The sequence below is a fragment of the Mus caroli genome, unplaced genomic scaffold (genome assembly GCF_978045245.1).
Source record: "Mus caroli unplaced genomic scaffold, Mus_caroli_1 scaffold_13, whole genome shotgun sequence".
In the NCBI taxonomy this organism is placed as follows: Eukaryota; Metazoa; Chordata; class Mammalia; order Rodentia; family Muridae; genus Mus; species Mus caroli.
The window spans coordinates 32,893,543-32,913,553 of record NW_028227268.1 but is presented as its reverse complement, the minus strand read 5'-3'; the positions used below and the strand labels follow the sequence as shown (position 1 = coordinate 32,913,553).

Sequence of the window (20,011 nt, the reverse complement as noted above, 5' to 3'; positions counted from 1 at the left end):
TTCAGTAACATTTTAATTGTCTTTAAAGCAGAAGCAGAACAGTTAGGTGATTTATCACCTCTCTTCTCCATCTACTGATTCTTTATCTTTGACTCAATAGCAGCTACAGGGTTTTCTTTAATATTACTTTTCACAAAGCTCCAGATTCATACACAGGCTATCACGTGGGGGATTGCTTTAACCTCTTTATTTCTGCCTTCTGTCTCCAGCCTTCTCCTTCAGCATTAACACCCTAGTTCAAGCCATCTGTCTTGTCTACATCATTAGCCTTCCCAAAATAACTCTACATTCTTTTGTATCTCCCACAATGCCCAGGAGTCCCGTAAATAAATTCCTGTCATTTGATCAAATTCCGGCTACTTGCCCTCTAACTGATGACACCTACCCACATGTCCCCCTTTGTCCTTGCTCATCTCCCATCTGTTCCCTTCTGTCAATGTAGGCTGACTTTCTCTGCCTTTCTGACTTCCGCCCCATGCTCCCCAGCTGTCTCTTCCTTCCAGGCTATTCTTCATCGTGTTTCTGCTCTTCGAGCTTCCTTCCATCTTTGTGTTCTCTTCTTTTCCTTGATATTTTAAATATCAAGGGGGGAGGGGAAATTTCTGTTGTCTATCCTTATGAGTATGAATGTCTCCACCAACTAACTATGCTCTTGTTTCTCATTCTTCTGCAAAGGGGCAACCTTTGGGATTGGATAAACTCATGCTTGACTGGTGACATTGCTATCTACAGCATATGTGGGTTCGGGTGCCTTATTTCAACACTCTGATCTTATTTATCATATGCAAATAGATAAGAGAACATTGGGTAAAAAGTTGTGAAGATTGAAAATTGTTATCTCTTTTGATGCACTGTAGCCTAGCAATAAATAGCAGCAACTATGAAGTTACCCCAAGTATTTTTTTGCAAAACCACAGACACCATGATACAGAATCATCACTCATCTTTCTTACAGGCTTTTAACATGGCCTTTGGTTAATTTTTCTGTACTTTGCTTTTTTAAAATCTTGATAGAAAATGCAAATGTAGCTATTTTAAATTTACATTTTTATATTCAGGTGTACAAAAATGAAAACAGAAGGTAGAACTCTCAGGTCTTAGAGGGGAAGGTGAAACAAACAAACAAAAAACTAACAAACTGAAACATTAGACAAAAGGGGTTGCCTATTTAAGGTGAAGAGCTGAATCCAGTACACAAATCAAGCTTGGTTACAGCCTCCATTCTCACTGTCCCCAATTTTCGGTTGCCTTGAAAATCAAACCTCATTAAAATACATGAGACTGTGATCCACTGAAGAGGGACCATGGGGTTGGTGGTCCTTCAACATTTCATTTCCACCCCTTAGAAGTATCTTTATTTGATCTGTCTGGTTGTTCCCTCGGAGAGGCACTCAGAATGCTTGTCATTTTTGTTTGACTTGCAGCTCCCCCCTAAGAGCAACGAGCCTCTTCCTCTAGAGTGTTTATTTTTGTGGTAGTTATTTAGTGGACATCGACTTTTTTTAAACAAATATTTGAAATTGCTCTCAACTTTGGGAATGGTTTAGAAACAAAGGGATTTGAAAGGCTCTGGCATATTACTGGGAGTCTAGCAGAGCATGTTCATGCCTAGGGATGGGAGCAAGGTAGGAAAGAAGTGTATGAGAGGCTCCTGATCGCCCCTCTCTGTTTAACTGGGAGGCTCTGTGAAAGCAGAAGATGAAGATTAAGGTAGAGTTGCCACTACCTTGTGGAATGTTGGCAGTGTTCCCAAACGTATGCGGGATTGAGACTTGCTGATTCTTGGCATTTAAGGTCATCTCTGTTCCACCTCTGCCACTCAGTTAAAACCAAGCAGGGGATGTCAATGGCTGTATATTCCAAAAATATAAGTATCACAGATTTAAGTTCTGAAGTTATTAGGCAGCAATAAATGCTGGGGACATGGGAGAATTTGGTTTTCATAGTTGCTATGTAATTGTATAATTATTAAAACACCTAGTTCTCAGCAGAAAATTGTGTGACATAAATAAAAACCACATCACATCTGAGAAGATAAACAGGTCAATCACCATTGCCCACAAGGAAGCCAAGTGTTACTGTTATTTTGCAAAACCTCCAACCATTTTGAGTGTGTTTTAAAGAGCTAAAGGGAATCAGGCCTAAGAGGTATGGCGAGAAGGATATCTCACTAAACTAAGACACTATTAAAGATATTGAATCATGAAACAGAACAGAGTAGACATCCCGGAACTGAAAACTATAATGACTGAAATGAAAAATTCACTGGAACTCCACAACACACGTTAGACAGAATATCAGCACATTTCAAGATAAACCAACTTATGCTAAGGAGAAGAGGAAACAATGCATAGTCGCTTTGATAGATGCAAGAAGGCATTTGGATTTACCATACACAGAATCCAGTTGGAAGTGCAACTGGATACTTAAGGGATTCTTAAGGGAACTTCTTTACTGCAGAGAATGAATAAAGACCCGGTTAAATGTTGGTTTTGTAATGTTCCCCACAGGATTCTGTTTTGAACATGAGGTCCCTAGTTGCTGACACTATTTGGAAAGGCTGTGAGTCTTCGCTGGTGGAAGTTCGAAGGTTCCACTAAGCCTCTGCTTCCTGTCTTACTCTCAGCTTCATGGTCTGCCACGAGGCCAAGAACTTCAGCTTCACGTTTCCTTGGCCATGAACATTCCCAGTGTGATGGGCTGAAGCCCCCAGAGAGCCTACATAGAGCTCCCACCTCTCATTTCTGTCAGGTTCTGTGGTCATAGTAATTAATATGAAGTTATAGTCAACATCACATGGAATGACTAAATGCGACCCCAATCAAAATACCAGCTGAAAGGTAATTTTGTAGTGACATTTTTTTTTAAGAGAAAAGCAAGGGATCTAATGAAAACAAAATAATGTTGAAAAGGATAACTAGATGACTTCTACTTCCTGGTTCTAAGACTCTCTATAAAGCCACATGGGCGAAGGCTTGCAAGGTCAGTTTTAGAATCACTATATAGATAAAGACAATGGAGTATGAAGAGCAACATTGATGAATGAAATAGAACTGAGGCCCCACAAATAATCTGAACACATAGAGTCATTGGCTTTTGGAAAATGCACTGAAGTGATTAGATAGGGAAGACAGTCTCCTGTCAGTGCTGCAACACTGGGATAACCATGGGTAAGAAACAAAAACACTCCCAACCCCAGCTTCACATCGTGAAAAAGCTACTTTGAAATAAATCATGGATTTTTTTTAATTGTAGGTGTTGGTATGTGATGTTTGTGTAGCTGTAGGTTCACACATGGGTGGGTTCCTCTCTCTCTCTCTCTCTCTCTCTCTCTCTGTGAGTGTGTGTGTGTGTGTGTGTGTGTGTGTGTGTGTAGGACTGAGCTGTTGACGGGAGTAGTCTTCTATCACGATCTGTCTTATTAGATAGATTGGGACTTCACAACTGAACTGTAGTTGATGTTTTGGCTAGTCCAGTTAGTCAGTAGCTTCAGGGATCCTTTTGACCTCCCTTTGGGCTGGAAGTGAAGGTGGTCCACCATGCCCACACAGCATTTCCATGGATTCTGGGGAATCTAAATGTTGTTCCTCATGTTTGCATAGCCAGCCCTGTGCTGGCTGATCCATAGATCTAAATGTAAGTGCGAAGACTGTAAACAGTCTAGATGAAAACAGGCAGTGTGCTTTGAATTTGGACAGAATAACATTTCTTAGAGGAAACACTAAAAGTGAAAGTCACAAAAATAATCCACAAATTGGTACTATCAAAAACTACTGTTCTTTGAAATATTATAGCTTTATCTGAACTCTGCTTTGGAGATCCATGAAGTCTGTGTGATTACGTGTAGAATGGGACTGCCTAGCAAAAGTGACAGGCCTGAAGTGACAAGGTAGGCTGCAGAGAGGATCATCCACAGACAGACTCCATGGCCGCCTGTGGCTTGGGGTCTGCTGCTTCCTTACACATCTGTGGGATTTCTACCAAATACCTTTCCTCGGGTGTGGGTCTCCATCATGTTCACTCTGACAGTAGTGGCCTCAGGGACACTGTCTAGAATTGACAAAATTAGGCCACCAAGAAACAAGAGGTGGTCAGTCCTCAGGAGATAGATAATTCATCTCTATTTCCACACTACAGGCTGCCCTGGGAGTTCCTGATGAACCGTGTCTAATGGTTTGAAAGAGAGTGGCCCCCATTGGCTCATGTGCTCGAATATAGGTTTTTCTTGCATATAACAGATCATGTACATGCTTGGTGCCCACAGAGGTCAGAAGAGGTCATGAGAGCCCCCTGGAATTGAAATTCATAGCCAGTATGAGCTACCACGCTGGTGCTGAGACTTGAACCCCAGACCTCCAGAAGAACAAGCCTGTGCTCTGTATCCTCTGAGCCATCTTTCCGAGCCTCCACATGATTTACTCATGAGGCTCTGAGTATGCTAAGCGGAAGCCCAACACTTTTGGTTCCCCCCCCCCTCATTTCTATTGTTTCCCTTTCGTCTTTGACTTGGATGGCATGAATTTTATCTCCCAATATAAAATGGAGCATTCAAGCCGTGCTTTCGTAGATGGAGATAAAACACATTAAACAACTCTGTCCAGATACCGGTACTATCATTTTATCTTCATTTTATACTTGAGCTTAGCTAAAAGACTGAGAAATGGTTATTTATTTTCATTTTATAAGCAAGGAAACCGAGTTCCAGAGAGGCTAGGTAATTTATCCAGGACCTTACAAACAGAAGGATGTAAACTCTGACCCTCTCAGTCTATGACCTCTGACCTCCAAAGCCCGTGCTTCTAACAGTTCCGCTACCACTGTTGCTAAGGTGGCTTAGCCTGGCTCTACTACCATTGTCGCTAAGGTAGCTTAGCCTGGCTGCCTGGCAGTTTCTCCATGCTTGCCCTTGCTTCCAAAGTCAGGACTTCTTGTCCTAGTTATGAATCCATGTGCCACTGGAGCTTGGCTGTGGAAAGTTTTCAGTGTCATTGTCCTTTTTGAAGCAGTCTGAGTCAGCCTGGATGAGAAATAGTTTCGAGACCCGGCATATTTGAAACTAGAGCTCTAGTCATTCCCAATAGCTGAGGGGGTCAGATGTGCTCAGCAAAGGGGGCATTTTTGATCAGGAAATGTTGTTCTTTAGGCTGTGATGTGAATTAGGGGACCTTCTGGCTTCAACCTGCCTGTCACTAGACTGAAGAAAGCTTGACCCCTTCTATTCTCCACTCACTGTTAACATGACAGGTGTGCCTTTGATTGCCAAGGGGTGGCCAACTCTATTACAGTATTGACATATAACTGTGGGGCTCCCTTTCTAGTCCCTGTGCCCTTTGAGATGAAATATGAAATGTCAGTTGTGACTCACGAGGAACACTGATTTTTAAGTTCTTATAAACCTTTTCCAAATTATATTTATTTGTGTGTGTGTGTGTATGTGTGGTATGCTCATGTGTGTACATGCAGTGGACATGTGCTTATGGCACAGCATACCTGTGGAGGTCAGTGACAACTTTTGGGAGTTGGTTCTCTCCTTCCACTAGTGGGACCTAAGGGTTGAACTGATGTTATCATGACTTGCAGGTACCTTCATCCACAAATCCATATTGCTGTCCCTGACGTTTAGTTTTGGAGAATGTGCTGAAGACCAATTAATGGTGTCTCTGTAGTTCAAAATATATGTACAGATGATCTAACTGCAGCCTAGGCGTCCTCTGAGTGGCCCTGGGAGCTCATGAGAATGTAGAAACGATCTTCCACAGTCATGGACTGTCAGATTTCCTGGAATTGCAGAAGCACAGCGTGCAAGACTTTCAACACAAACCCAGGGCAAGTCCTACACAAATTAAAGTGGTTACTGGAGCTGTTGTTCCCAGAGTGCTCACAGCTTAGAAGTAAAGACAGCGAGACGAGCACACGGCTATGGAATTATGTGCCAGTGAACGACAGCACAAACTCTCCAGCCCTTGGGGAGAATTGGGCAGTAGAGTCATGTGTGCCTCAGTCAATTCCTGCTGCTGTGTACAAGACTAACAAACTAACTGATGGAGTGACTGACAAGCAACAGGAACTGATTTCTCTCAGTTCTAGAGGCTGGGAAAGCCAAGGCCAAGATGCCTATAGATTCAATGCCCTGCTCTCTGGTTCATACACACAGCCTTCTTTTTGTGTCCTTGCAGTAACACAGTCAAGATGTCTCTCCGAGGTCTCTTAGAGAAACCCCAAGTAGAAGAGCTCTGCTTTCCTGGTCTTATCACCTGCATGTCCTTACACTGTTAAGTGTAGGGTTAGGATTCCATCATCTTCAGTAGGAAGGGACATAAGCATCTAGCCTGCTGCATGACTTTCACATACACAAATGTCTCGGGACCCTTAATAGCCATTTGAGGGCAGAACTATTATTGATATATTAGTAGCAATACATTGCGGATCAGTTAAACGGCAGATCTAGGATTCAAATGCAAGCAATGTGGATCAATATCTGAGTGCTTAACCTCTAAACATTTCCCTTAAAAGACCCAAGATAGAGAAGTGAATGGCTGGCATTGTGAGCAGCAAGAAGTGACCACGGGAAAAGAGAGACTGGAAAATGGGTCCAAGAAGGTGACTCATGAAAATGACTTTGAATGACGAATGTGAACTAATTAGCAAGAGTGGAAATGAAACTCCAGATACACAAGCTCAGGTCAGGAGGTAGAGATAGGAGAGGATGTGGATATGGGCTGGGCTGGTAGAACATGCTGGAGGCAGGGAACGGAAAGCCACTGAGCTCTGACATGCTCAGTGGTGCATTTCATCAGGTGCTGTATATGTGGACCTTAGGGAAGTAGCCTGGAGAGGTAGCAGGGCAGAGACATTCAGGGTCCTACACACGTGATAAGGAGCCAATACATTAAGCTACGTAGCAAGGGACACCAGACACCCTTAAGGGATGGATGCCTGAGTTACCCTAATCTGATCATTTGCCATTGCACATGCACATTTGAATTTCGCACTGTAGTCAGTACATGTGTACAGTTAGTACATGCCAATTAAAAGTAAAAACACACATTCTTTAAAAGTTGAGATTTGCATTTGGTGGCAGCTCGAAGGTTACTTGCAAAGGAAGGGATGTTAGATCCCTGTATGAATCTCTTGAAAAAAGCCAGAGAGCTCGTGACTGTAGGGGTTACCAACTGCCTTCTGGTTGGATCTGTAAAGCCACTACACAAGAAGATTGCATGCCCAGTACTGCGAATCTGTTCAAGAGCCCGTGGCCGAGGAGGTCCCAAACCATAGTGGGAAACCTATTACTGCTACTTTGCTATGTGGACATGGTGTCAAACAGTCTGCTCTTTCCTGTGCATCCTCACAGACTAGTGCAGCTCTCAGCCTTGCTCAGGAAAGCTTCGGTGTGAAGTGGGTGGTGATTAACATGGAGAATCCTTATGACTGAGGAAACGGTTGCTTTCTCCAAGTCACGCACAATGGACAGAAAGTAATGTAAGATCCAGAAGGTGGGAAGGGGTGGTGAAAGAAGCTGTCTTTTCTCCACGACATGCTGTTGTACGGATGAACTCACAGGAGCAGTGGCTACTTGCCTATGACAGGGTTTATCAACTCTCCATCACCGAGAGGGTATCACACTTGAGGTATCTCTCCATGCCTGAGGTATCCTAAAGGTTAATGGTTGCTCAGGTAGGTGGAGTCATGTTCCTTCCTCAGTGGTGTAGGCACAGGTAAATTGTTGTAGCTCAATTAAATACAACCCCTGCCTATGCAGAGCCAGGCAACCCTAATTTAATTTAGTGGGTCACACACAAAAACATGAAAATAATAAGGAATGAATTAAAAGATGAGAGAGAGATATCTCTAAGAGAGAACATTGTGGGATATTTTTTGATGATCCCCCTCCTTTTTTGTGGCAATATATACTTAACCTAAGGTTTTGGTTACACAAAGTACATTTGCAGTAGTTCCCAGCCATCTCCAATATTCATCTTTAGAATAACAAACACAAAGTGTGTCCCTATTAAAGATTATTTCTCCACCTGTGCCAAAATGTGGATTTCACAGAGGGAAAGATAATCTGTTCTTCTCCATGTGACCCTGAAATCTTTATAGGGAATCTAGATCAGTGGTTCTCAACCTGTGGGTCACGACCCCTTTAGCAGGGGTCAAGTATCAGATATTCTGAATATCGTATGTACAACCCATAACAGTAGCAAAATTACAGCTGTGAAGTAACAATGAAATAATTTGATGGTTGGGGTTCATCACGGCATGAGGAATTGTATTAATGTCATAGCATTAAGAAAGTTGAGAACCATTGATCTAGAGGTTATCTTCAAGGATTCCACGGAAGGAAGGGAAACTCATGACCGAAACATTACTCGCTTTTCTGATCAAGAGCGAGGGGACTATAAAGGCAGCTCATATGAAGGCTGGAGTGAGGTCAATAGAAATCAGAATCATTGATGTGATAATCATCCATCAACTGGGCACCCTTGAGGTTAAAATAATACATTCATATCTGGGAAGGGATCAATGGCCAATGAGTTACTCCTTTTGAGAATGTACTTTCCAAAAGACAGAAATACCTAGCAATGCACAATCTTCACAGAAATAGCTACACTTACCTTAATATCAGAGGTATTAACAGTTTACTGGGCTGGGACAGTTTAATGGAGGCCAGAATAGCCTTTGAGAACTCCTCACACTCTGGTGCATTTATAGATGGCAACACTGTGTAACCAAACAGCTGAAAGTTGTAAGTTCTATACATGGATTATACCCACACCTGCCGTCCTCCCACCGTAAAACACCTGCATATTTCTTTTTAAAAAACTTAAGACTTCAGATTTTGGAATCACCTGTATAGAAAATCAGTTACTGCCAACTGAAAAAATTTTTTTGAAGAAATGCCCTATTTATTTAAATTTGAGTTTCTTCAAGTTTAACTTTTTGGCTCTGTTCTCTCTTCCACTAAACGCAGTCATACTTCTTACCGGGGCCTCTGTGTCCCTCAGAGGAGGGAAAAGACACAGATCCCCGGGTCCTCACATGCATGCCCTCTGCGTCTCTGATGGTATGAACAAGGGCACTGTGGACAGAGATGAAAGCAGTGTTTTGTGGTTATGGTAACCAAGCTTAGCATGTCTACTTCAAAATGGCCAGGAATGGGGGGAATAGAGAGGCAGAGATCTAGGGAGCCCAAGGGATTTTTCCAGCATATGGGAATTAGTAAACACACTCTCCTCCCTTGCCATCTTACCAGTTGTATAACCGGTAGGCAACCCTGTCTCCTTCGATCTCCTATGCCATCATTTGTGAAACAGTGACAGTCACTTGGGAGGAAGACTTTTCTCTGTGATGGAGTAGTAGCTTGGGGATCCTTTCAACTGGAAGGGGCCTCACCCATCTCTCAGATTTCCTGACTTTGGTTTTTATTTGAAGAATCCTGCTGTTCTCTGTTCTAACACCATCCATCTTTGTCAGCACCTGAGGCCACAACTTCATTCGAGTGGCCAGGGATCTACAGCAGAGGGAGTGCACCAGAGACATTAAACTCTATGACATTTATATGGACTCTGAATTCACCAGAGATGGATTGAGGCTGCCATCAAGCCTTGGGGTAGCCAGGCAAACAAGACTAAGGGGACCAACTAAAGTCAGTAGGAAAAGCAATAGCTTTCTCCATCCCCTTCTCCACCCCTGCAGAGGTCAGCTCATATCTTGTTTAGGAAATGGGGAAGGCAAGTAGATATGGGGCTTTTCAGAAGCCAGTGGGGCAACTGACTCGTCTTTAAGTATCAGTGGTACTCCTTGTGGTCATGGACATACCAATAACCAACACAGGCAACCAGACATTTACAGCGCCCCACTTAGAAGCCTCCCCATCAACCAGATATCTTAGTGGAATAAAGAAAAGACAAAGAGTCAAGCAAGACCTCAAATGCACACCCACTGTGTTACTCTGGCAGGGACCCTCACTATCATGTGATCCTCACCAGCAGTCTTCATGTGGTTTATGGGCAGGCTGGCCCAAGATGGACAGAGCTCTGATCTCAGGCTCTGCATGCTTATCCTGCAAGCTAGCTCCAAAGGCAGCAGCATGGTGGGGCCCACTTTACCTGATCCAACAGGTATTTTTGCGAAACATTCAGAAACCTGAGTAAAAAATGATCTCTACCACAAAATGATGATTTATTTTAATAGCTAACGGTAGCTGGTTATGCAAGCACTTCATGTGACTGAGCTTGCTGCAAGGAGAATGTCCACTTGTCAGAAATGGGCCTTCCCCACCCTGCTCCTGGCTGTTCCACAGGGCAGTGTGTGCACTATCTCAGACAGCTATGTATATGCCTAGTCACACTCTTCATGGACTGCCTGCAGTGAACTTTGGAAGATGCACACATTAATATATATACATACATCATATACATTGTATACATATACATCATATAAGTATACATATACACATACAAACACACACACACACACACAATTTAAATCACACTAACACAAGCACATTTAAAAACTCATCAATGCCAGAGAAAGTCCCACATTTATACACGGAGAAAGAGAACAATAAATTTGACTTACCAGCTTAAGCTCTTCGAGGCAGCAGAGGAACAAGTTGCTGGTAAGTGTCCAGTGCTTTCATTCAATAAATCACATTGGCTCTGTTTTCTCCTGTAGCTCAGCCTCTGCGCAAAGCAAGCGAACCTCCTTCCTATTCTGTGCAAAGAATAAAATGCGAACAGGATCACTCCAGGCAAGAGCTGAAGTCCATGATCACTAAGCTTCTTCTAAAGCGAAATAAAAGCAGGAGCGATGCATGGGCAGAGGCGGGGAGAGGGAGACAGCTTGGCTTAGAGTCTAGGTATATTCTCAGGACTGCAGTGGGGGATGGCTGGATTTCTCAAGTGTGTGTGTGTGTGTGTCTGTGTGTGTGTGTGTGATAAAAGGGGGCCATGACTTCGGTGTGTGTTTAGCCTATTGTATCTGCAAGGACCGTTCAGAATGGCACTCAGGAGCAACAAGCTTCAGGGCACACAATACTGAATCAAATTCAACTGTCACTCACAGGTTCACAAAGGGACAGTGAGGCAGCCATGAGCTCTGCACCACCTTAGTGGAGGGGAAGAATTATCACCTGTGACTCAAGAGCCCCTTCAAAGACGTGCTCCCACAGCTACCGGACTTCAGGAGCACACAGGTGGCAGCCACATCCCCTCCCTCCTCTATACTTCTGTTAGGAGTGAGGGGGCCCCCTTAAGAGAACTGAGGCTGCTCATCTTAGGCACGGTTTTGAGTGGGAGTGAAACAGTAGTCAGCAAACACGGGGCTTAGGATTCCCATGAGGCTTAGCCTCATGAAGAAGATTCCAATGCTGTTTCTTGTGCCAGCCACATATGGGTGTACCTGGCTCCTTCCCCAGGGCTGTGCTTCACATGACTAACACAACACAAAAGCATGGATTTCCTAGAAAGCCATACAAGGAGGCTTCTCATATGTCTCCCTCTGAAATAAATAGTGCAATGACCTTTGCACATATTGGTTACGGTAGGGAAGCCCTGCTGCCTGAAGAGCTCATATGTCTCAAACACACACACACACACACACACACACACACACACACACACGAGTCCTAACCTAGCAACAGCATTATGGATCTTCGCAAAGCTCTATTCAGGTACTCTGTCTGTCAAATGATTGCTTAGCTGATGCTTCAGTGACTTCAGATATAATTTCGAACTCTGATTAGACACTCCTGTCTGCTTTGTCCTTTATTCCTGGAGACAAACCGACCTCTAAATTTTGAATACGAGTCTCTAGTGAATCAGAAGACCACCTTTTGGTCATAAGCAGAGAGATAGAGTGTTAATTTGGGGTTGGCCATGTCCTAAGATAATATGCCTATGCAAGGCATATCGTATTCATGAAAAACCTTTCCCTTTCTGGAGACATCCTGGCGCCTGCCAGCTCACTCTGACAAGTGGCGGGTGGTTTGGGAGCTGGGATTTGAGGTAAGAAGGTGACTCAGAAGGGGCTGAGGATGTATCTCAGTGGGTGGAAGGCTTGCCTAACCTGCACTTCCCTCCTCAGGGCCCCACCAAACTGGGCATGGCAGTACACGTCTGTAATTCCAGTACTTGGGAGGTGAAGACAAGAGGATCAGAAGTTCAAGTTAATGTAGGGAGTGAGAGGCTATCCTGGGACACACAAGATGTTATCTTGAAAGAAAACTGTGATTCAGAAAACTAGACAACTTGGTGTTCCAAAGGAAGAGCTCACCTCGGTTTTCCACAGATGTCTTACTTCTCGACTCTTATTAGAGAGTTTAGAGCTCACACTATCTCTAGAACATTTATTCTCTTTTAAAAAGCTTAGTTCGGGAGGTAGGGGTGGAGGTATGTGTATGAATGTGCCTCTCTCTCTTTCTCTCTCTGTGTGTGTGTGTGTGTGTGTGTGTACGTGCATGCGTATGCACATGTGAGCATGTGTGTTCATGCTACAGTGCCTGCAGAGGTCAGAAGACAACTTACAGAACTTGGTTCTTTCTCTCGTTTCCACTCCAGGTGCCCTGAGGATGGAACTCGGACCTTCAGGCTTAGGGGAAGGCAGGCACCTCAGCTGGAAGGCTGAGCCATCTTGCTGGCCCTATCCTCCCTCTCTGTCTTTGTCTATATCTATCTATGGAGCATTGCTATGAATAATCTAATTTGGGACTATCCCAGTCCAGGTGGGCAAGACAACTGTTTATTTTCCACCCAGGATTCAGGCTGCTCTTTTACAGTTTAAAGCAAGTGATTTCCAGGTGGGAAGGTTTACCATGCCATCTAGAAAATTTTTGACTTGAATACAGATTTACTTTGATTCCATCTTTTAAAGTCACATGATTCTGAGTAACTCTATCAAGGTCAGAGACTACTGGGTAGGTGGCTCGGTGGCTCAGGCGAGTGTGTCACAAGTTCTATCTTCAGTGCACCCTCAAGAGGATATGACAAGATGTCTCTCGTCATAGTAGCATAACCTCTGGGAGTGTGCTGAACATCTAATCTAAAAATCAGAAGTCTAAAATGCCCCAAAACCTCACACATTTTGCATATAGATCCAGCAGCAACAAGTGGAGAAGTCCATGCTGTTAAAACTATTAAAAATGTTGTATTAAAACACCCTCAGGTTACATGGGTAAGGTATATGAGAGACAAATGAGTTTGTATTTAGACTTGCCTCAACATCCTAGGATGCCTCATTCTATGTGTAGAACTGTTTCAAAAGCCAAAGGACACATTTCAGTCCCAAGCATTTGGGGTAAATGGTAATTAATCCGCACTCAATGTCAGGCCAATGGGTCCAGGTCCTTGGCAAAGGAGCTGCAGGACTCCTCCAGTCCCTAATCTATTCTTCAATGGGTATTTATTCATGCCCTGAGCAAAGTAGATACACTGTGCCACACAACTGCAGGTTACCCACAGGTGTAAGATCCCCTGTGCACCTTGGAAACAGTATCCTTTTCCTGAGCATCCTGGATGGAAACAGTATCCTTTTCCTGAGCTTGCTTAATCTCTCTGGCCTAATGACTCCTTCCCTCCCGACTTGCAGTCAGTCTTACAGTCATTTTGAATGTTTTGGTTCCTTAGCTCTGCCAGATGTTTTCTTAACACCAGGCCTTTGCACACCATGTTCTGGCTGGAGGCTCAGCCCCTTTTTAGTAGTTAACTCCTCTCCATCCTTGAAGTTTCAGCTTAAACCTCTTTTCTAGGTTTTCCTAAGCCTTGGGGTCCTTGCTCTGTAGTTTGAGATGTGGCACCTGATGCTCTCTCTTCCCATCACCTTTTGTCGCACTTGTTGTCTATCTTCCATCTCCTTCGTATTGTAGAGCTCGAGTGACTTCCAGGTCTCTTGTTCAATGCTGTGTCAGAGTGTCTAGCAGAGTTCCAGACACATGGAAGGCATTTAGTAAACGCACAGTGTTTCATCAATGTGCGTAGCATGTACTTGTTGAATATTGAATGAATAACTGAAAACCCCAGAAGAAAAACATGAGGAGGCCTCAGGATGCTAAGATCTTGACGTTTTCTTGGTCTGCCCTGTCTACGTCTTCTCACCAAGCACATGCACTGAAGATTTGCCTCCTCTGACTAATTCTTTTCAATTAATCTCAGCCCATATGGATCACACCCTCACTCTGTCCCCCCACTCCCGAGCACTTTCACAGCATGTTCTTGCTTTTTTGTTCTCCAGATGTTTCCTGGGGTTTGTGTCATGTCTACAAACTGGTATTCTCCAGTAACTCCTAGCATAAGCCTGCAATTAGCAGATGCCTTGATTCAACGAACAGCAGGCCCTCAAATGGGGAGTTTCATGATCAGAGTCTTGTAGGAAGATGACTCTGTTTCGTGGGGGGATGGATGGCTTGGATGAGCCAGATTGAAAGGGGAGTTTGCTAACAACTACAGCTCAGACTAGGGATCTCAAAGCAGACTTCTGCTCTCTTTTCCTCCTCCCCTCCGAGTCCTAACACCAGTGCCCTCATTGGGAACACCGTGAACGTTCCTTCCTTTCTCGGAACGTCCCTCCACCCAGTTCCACCCCCTCAGTCTTCTTCCTTGTTTAGGTTGTCATCATGCTTCACTGATTCTATTAAAATGTCCTTTGAAGAAAGAGATGACAATTTTATTTTCCCTTCTGCAGCCTCTGCAGCTCTTGGCCCATTGCCTTGCAGATAATAACTGCTCAGTGAACTCTAAGACAGGGAAGCCTTTATGAAGCTGGATGATTGGAAGGGCATGAAGGAGAGTAGGGCTATCTTTCCAAAGACAGGAGAGACATGCTTAATGAGAGAGATGCAACTGACCATAGTACGGGTGGAGATGAATAAGTGTCATTCACAGGATCCGAGGGGTATACATAGGGGACAGTTGGTCACTTCCTCCTGAGATGTGCAAGGAGTAGTGAAAGAAGGTTGTACTATTATGTGCAGGAATGAAGACTCCTGAAGATTGGCAAGGAGAGGAGCCCAAGGCACAGAGGCCCTTGGACTGTGGCAGGGATGAGTAGTCCCTGGGACTAGACTGCAGTAAATAGTCACAGATGAACTCATTAGAACTTGTTTCACAAAGCAGGCCTGGGGAGGACTTGATGCTGTGTTGAGTCTAGATTACCTACTAGTGGTGATATGGATACCTGAAAAACAAACAAACAAACAAACAAACAAACAAACAAACAAAATGCTAGGGTAGTTGAGCAAGATTCCTCAGGTCTAGACTGGAGTAGAGTGAACCCAGAAACAGAAAGATGCTAGTGCTCAGGGCCTGTGACAAGTAAACTAAGATACAAGAGCAAGGTGCACTCAGAGGCATAGAGATGGACTTGTTGACAGAAAGAAGCTAAAAGGGTTTCAAAGTTCTAGTCTACATTGGCTCATTTCTAGGAGATGCATTCAGTTCAGTTGGTGTATGTGTTGGTTCTTAGGCCTCTGCCATACTGTTTTGGTTACTATAACTCTGTGGTATGTTTGGAGATTGGGAATTGTGATGCCTCCAGCTTTTCTCCCCCTGTCTTTTGGGTTTCTTTGCATCTGTGTGAGTTTTGGGATTCTTCTTTCTCTTCTCCTTCTTCTCCTTCTCCTCTCCCTCCTCCTTCTTCTCCTTCTCCTCTCCCTCCTCCTTCTTCCCCTTCTTCTTCCATCCTCCTCCTCCTCTTCCTTCTTCTTCTTCCTCTTTCCTCCTCCTCTTCTTCCTCTTCTTCCTCCTCCTCTCCTCTCTTCTCCTCTCCTCTCCTCCTTCCTTCCTTCCCTCCCTTTTTCATTCTCTTTCTTTCTTTGTTTCTCTCTCTCTCTCTCTCTCTCTCTCTCTCTCTCTCTCTCTCTCTCCTTCTCCTCCTCCTTCTCCTTCTTCTCCTTCTTCAAAAATGTCATTGGGATTTGATGAGGGTTGCCCTGAATCTGTTGATCTGTGTATACTATATGAATACATGGAAACACCACACTGAACTCATTCACCTGTACAAGTAAATCCGCCAAAATAGAAAGAGAACACTATAAAAGGTTTAACCTACATATTAGCAGATGACAGAGATGCTGGTTATTGCAGGGATACATGTAGAGGTTCTGTGAGCATTCATGATTCAGTCTGTGCACATTTCTTCAGATAGAGAAAGCACAGGGGCAATGAACCACCACAATGCATCTTGGGCACTTTGCAAAGCAGTTAGTGTCTGATAAAGAACTCAGGCTAGGGTGTAACATGGAGCTGCCTGGAGCAGCACACTAGGCCCTTTGCTGGTGTTTTTTCCTCCTTTGTAGGGATAATGGTTGTCCTGGAAACAGACCATCCTCATCTAATTGCCACAGCTTGCCTCTCCTCCCTGGAAATGTTTTAGCCCCAGGGGGGAAAAAATCTAGAGTTTGGGTATGAAAGTCTGAGCTTTGGCCCCAGATCTGTTCCTCACGGGCTGGGTGACCCTGACAAGGGTTTTCTTATCACTGGGCTTTCGTTTTCACTCTTGTAGCAATAAATGAGTGAGTCGGACCTGGCAAACTGAAAGGTTCCTTTTAGTAGTCTGTCTTCTGCTTGGCAATGCAATGTCTAGAAGTTTGGCTGCTTGGGAGGTGAGGCCCAAACTTACCCGTATTACAAGCCAGTAATGTCCCCCATTCCTACAAAAAATCCTGCCCATGTTTCAGAACATTCATACATCATTGCTAAAGGTCTGTCTGCCCCCAGGGCTAGTAACATGCGGTTTGTTTGTAAGACATAAATTTAAATTGATCACTCTTTGATGGCCATTTGAATAATTTTTCACTCTTTCTCCTTGTTCACCCTTTTCAATTTAGGGAGTGCCTTTTCATCAGAATCTTGAAATTAAATTACGAGAAGAAAGTGGCAGGTCCTTCCCTGTGGTCGGCAGAGAGGCTGCCCCAACCCACTTCCCTTCTGTAATCTCTGACCTTAGCACCCCAATGAGGCCTTGTAATAATGGGCTGTGTGTTTCTCTCCCCTCCCCCCAAATAAAATGCGCCACTTGTCAAAAACAGCTAAAGGGAGGGGAGATTAAAAATAAAATAAAAAAGAGAACTCCTCAGGGTGGATTCGAACATGCTTATTATGTGTGAAGTTGTCAGTAATGAATGCCATGCTCTGCCTCTTCCCCTCCCCCTGCCCCCTCTACTAATCCCCCAAACTGTAGGGAGGGTGCTGGTTATTCGGTTTCAGATAGACCTTTTCAAATCGTGCAGACTGTTCATGGGCATGCTCTTTCTTGGTGATTTTGTTTTAAGCCCCAGATGACCTTTCAGAAAAAAAGTAATGCCTTCCTAATACGCTGGGAAACCGCTTGTGGAGTTTGCCCCTGAGTCTTGAGGAGCCCAGACACTCGACATTCAGAAGATTCAGGCAGAGGTGGTTCCCCCGTTCTGTTCTTTTTGCTGCAGCTACCACACAGCGTTGATCCGGACCGATCACGGGAGGTTTTTCCAGACTGGGGATTTTGAGAAGCGCGATTCTCTTAGGGAGGTTACAAACCCTTCCCTGACAGCTTTCCAAGAACGGCTCTGTGCGCGCCTCTCCGGCAGCCTCCCAGCTCGCTGCAGCTCCTACGACGACGTGATAATCAGAGTCCCTGAACTCCTGAAAAGTCTTCTTGTTCTGCCTGCCACCCTCTCCGTCGTCGTTAGAATTCTCCAGCTATGAATCCCCTATTGTCTGCAGGAGCCCAGGATCCCCACACCATGCAGAGGCAGGAATGCGAGCCTCCTAGGTCTGGCTCTCAGCACAACCTTACCCCGCAGGTCACAAAGCCCCATTTATACACAGCTCCCAAGTTTTTATCATAACTCTTTATCGACTCAGCCCCATATATCCTCCAGGGTAGTCCAGAGACGTTTGGTAATGAAGCCCATTTATCCTCATTTTCTCAATTGGCACACTTAAAATTCCAATATTTATGTTCACACTGTCTTAATTTTGGATGTCAAAGATAGTCTGGTAGACAAGGAGCATTGCCCACGGAGAACTGACCTCATGGAGAAGTTCACCAGAACCCCAGTACATAATGAGGTTTGCCACAGCACCGATCACGGCATCACAAATAGTTGCCATTTACAGCTTGGTGAAAAAAAAAAGTCACGTCAGTCTAATGCATTTTATGTGCCACCCAGAAACTGTGCCCAAGTCTCACACTTTACAAAATAGGATTAGCCACTCCTTGATGAGGAAATCAAGGCTCAGAGAGATTAACTGGCTTGGTTATGTGCACTTAGGGGCTGAGCTGAGACTCAAACCCAGGTCTCCCACTGCAAAGCTCCTGGCATTTCTACCTCACGCCTTGGCCTATTATCACAGATGCAGTCCCTGAGTAAGCAGACTCATTCCTCATCACAGATGTATTAAGAATTGTGAACTTGGGGCTGTGACTATCCTTTGGCAAGTTGAGCTATGAGTTTGGCTCTGATGAGACTTGCACAGGACAAGGGCAGATTGGGAACCAGGAGCATATATTTCACCTGTCAATAGGTGGCAGTATTCACCTAAATCTCTCCAAGAGGAGTCAGCCCAGGTGGCTTTGCCTAACACCACCCCCAAGGCCATCTATGTTCTGTGATGTACCAGCTTTGGTCATGATGGATTGGGTGTGCGACAAATTGGGTGCTAATTGGGACTCAAGCATGATTGGGACTTTAGTGGGGTTACGGTAAAGGACTGTAGTCCCTACAAAGGTGTGGAATCCCTATCGCTTTGAGCTACTCACTATGACTGGCAGTTCAAAGCCAAAGATGATTACTGTCTTTGCCCACTTTAAAAATCATGTACAGAGTTCTCAAGTAATTTGTGGATAAAATGGTCAATGTCCTAGGATCAGAACATTCATAAGCAGGAGTTTCGGGGGTGGGGTGGGGGTGGGAGTGGGGCCCGGTGGGGGTGGGGTTGCTCAGATGAAGATAAGAACAAAATGAACAGTTTGCCTGGTTCCAACTTCTCCAAGCCTATGTGTATGCACACACATGCCCGCCAAATCTCAGGATTATCAGCAGGTATGCAAATCAGCCCACACAGGTGAAAATGGTCAAGACCAAGAGTCAAAATATTCATGAATAAGGAAAGGAACTCTCTCTGAGTTTTATGCAGAGACTCTCTCTCTCTCTCTCTCTCTCTCTCTCTCTCTCTCTCTCTCTCTCTCTCTCTCCCTCTCTCCTCTCTTTTTCTCTCCTCTCTCTCCCTCTCTTTCTCCTGCCCCCCCCCATTTTCTTAATAAAGAAAATGTCAGTGTCTAAAATAAGTACAGTTAAAAGTATTAGTCCAGAGTCAATTTTTATCTTCTGGCTGGCACCTGGAGCCTTCTCAAGTAGCGCTTAGTGTTCTGAAGTCAAAAGAACAGGTGCTGTAGCAGATGGGAAGGGTAAGAAAAAAGGCTGAGCGATTCTTAGCACATCTCTGCCCTGGCTTCTCCACTTTCAGTTGGGATGCTTAGAACTGATCATGTCCTACAATGACCAAGAAACATTTAGTGGCTAGTGGAGTCTACTGTCATGGAAGCAAGGACTTGACTCAAGTTAGAGTCTCAGGAGACCATACTCACTTAGACGACCTCTGATTGGCTGGTGTTATCTGGAAGGTGTTCTGCCTACACACAGGACAGTAATTCATATCTCTTTTATGGATCAAGTGACTTTCCCTCTCTAGCTGAGGTGTCTGAGACTCGGTTAGCATTCTCAGCTTGTAGCTGCTTTTATAAAATATACTTAGGGTTGTCTACCTTCCATGCTGGATTGGAACCTCCCTGGCCAGGGCTCAACCCTTGTCAACTTTTGACACCCCCCTCAATCTTGTGCATGGTAGATGATTATATATATATATATATATATATATATATGAATGGAATTCAATAAACCTGAGGCAAATATTCTACTTTCTTATCTTTTTTTTTTTTTTTTTAAGAAAAAAATACAGCTTGGCTGTTGGACTTGACACATGGGCCACAGTTCTGATTTTTTTTTCATGTGACAGTCCATTTCAAGCAGCATTTG

The 20,011-nt window shown here is 44.3% G+C and overlaps 1 protein-coding gene across 1 annotated transcript in view; it reads right to left on the bottom strand.

Moving 5' to 3' along the window:
• Positions 1-20,011, bottom strand: part of Ankfn1 (ankyrin repeat and fibronectin type III domain containing 1) — a 251,159-nt gene that overhangs the window by 145,624 nt on the left and 85,524 nt on the right. The window contains exon 2 of the mRNA XM_021177915.2: positions 10,582-10,716. The gene's annotated coding sequence lies outside the window, so the exon portion shown is untranslated. The remainder of the gene's footprint in view (positions 1-10,581; positions 10,717-20,011) is intronic.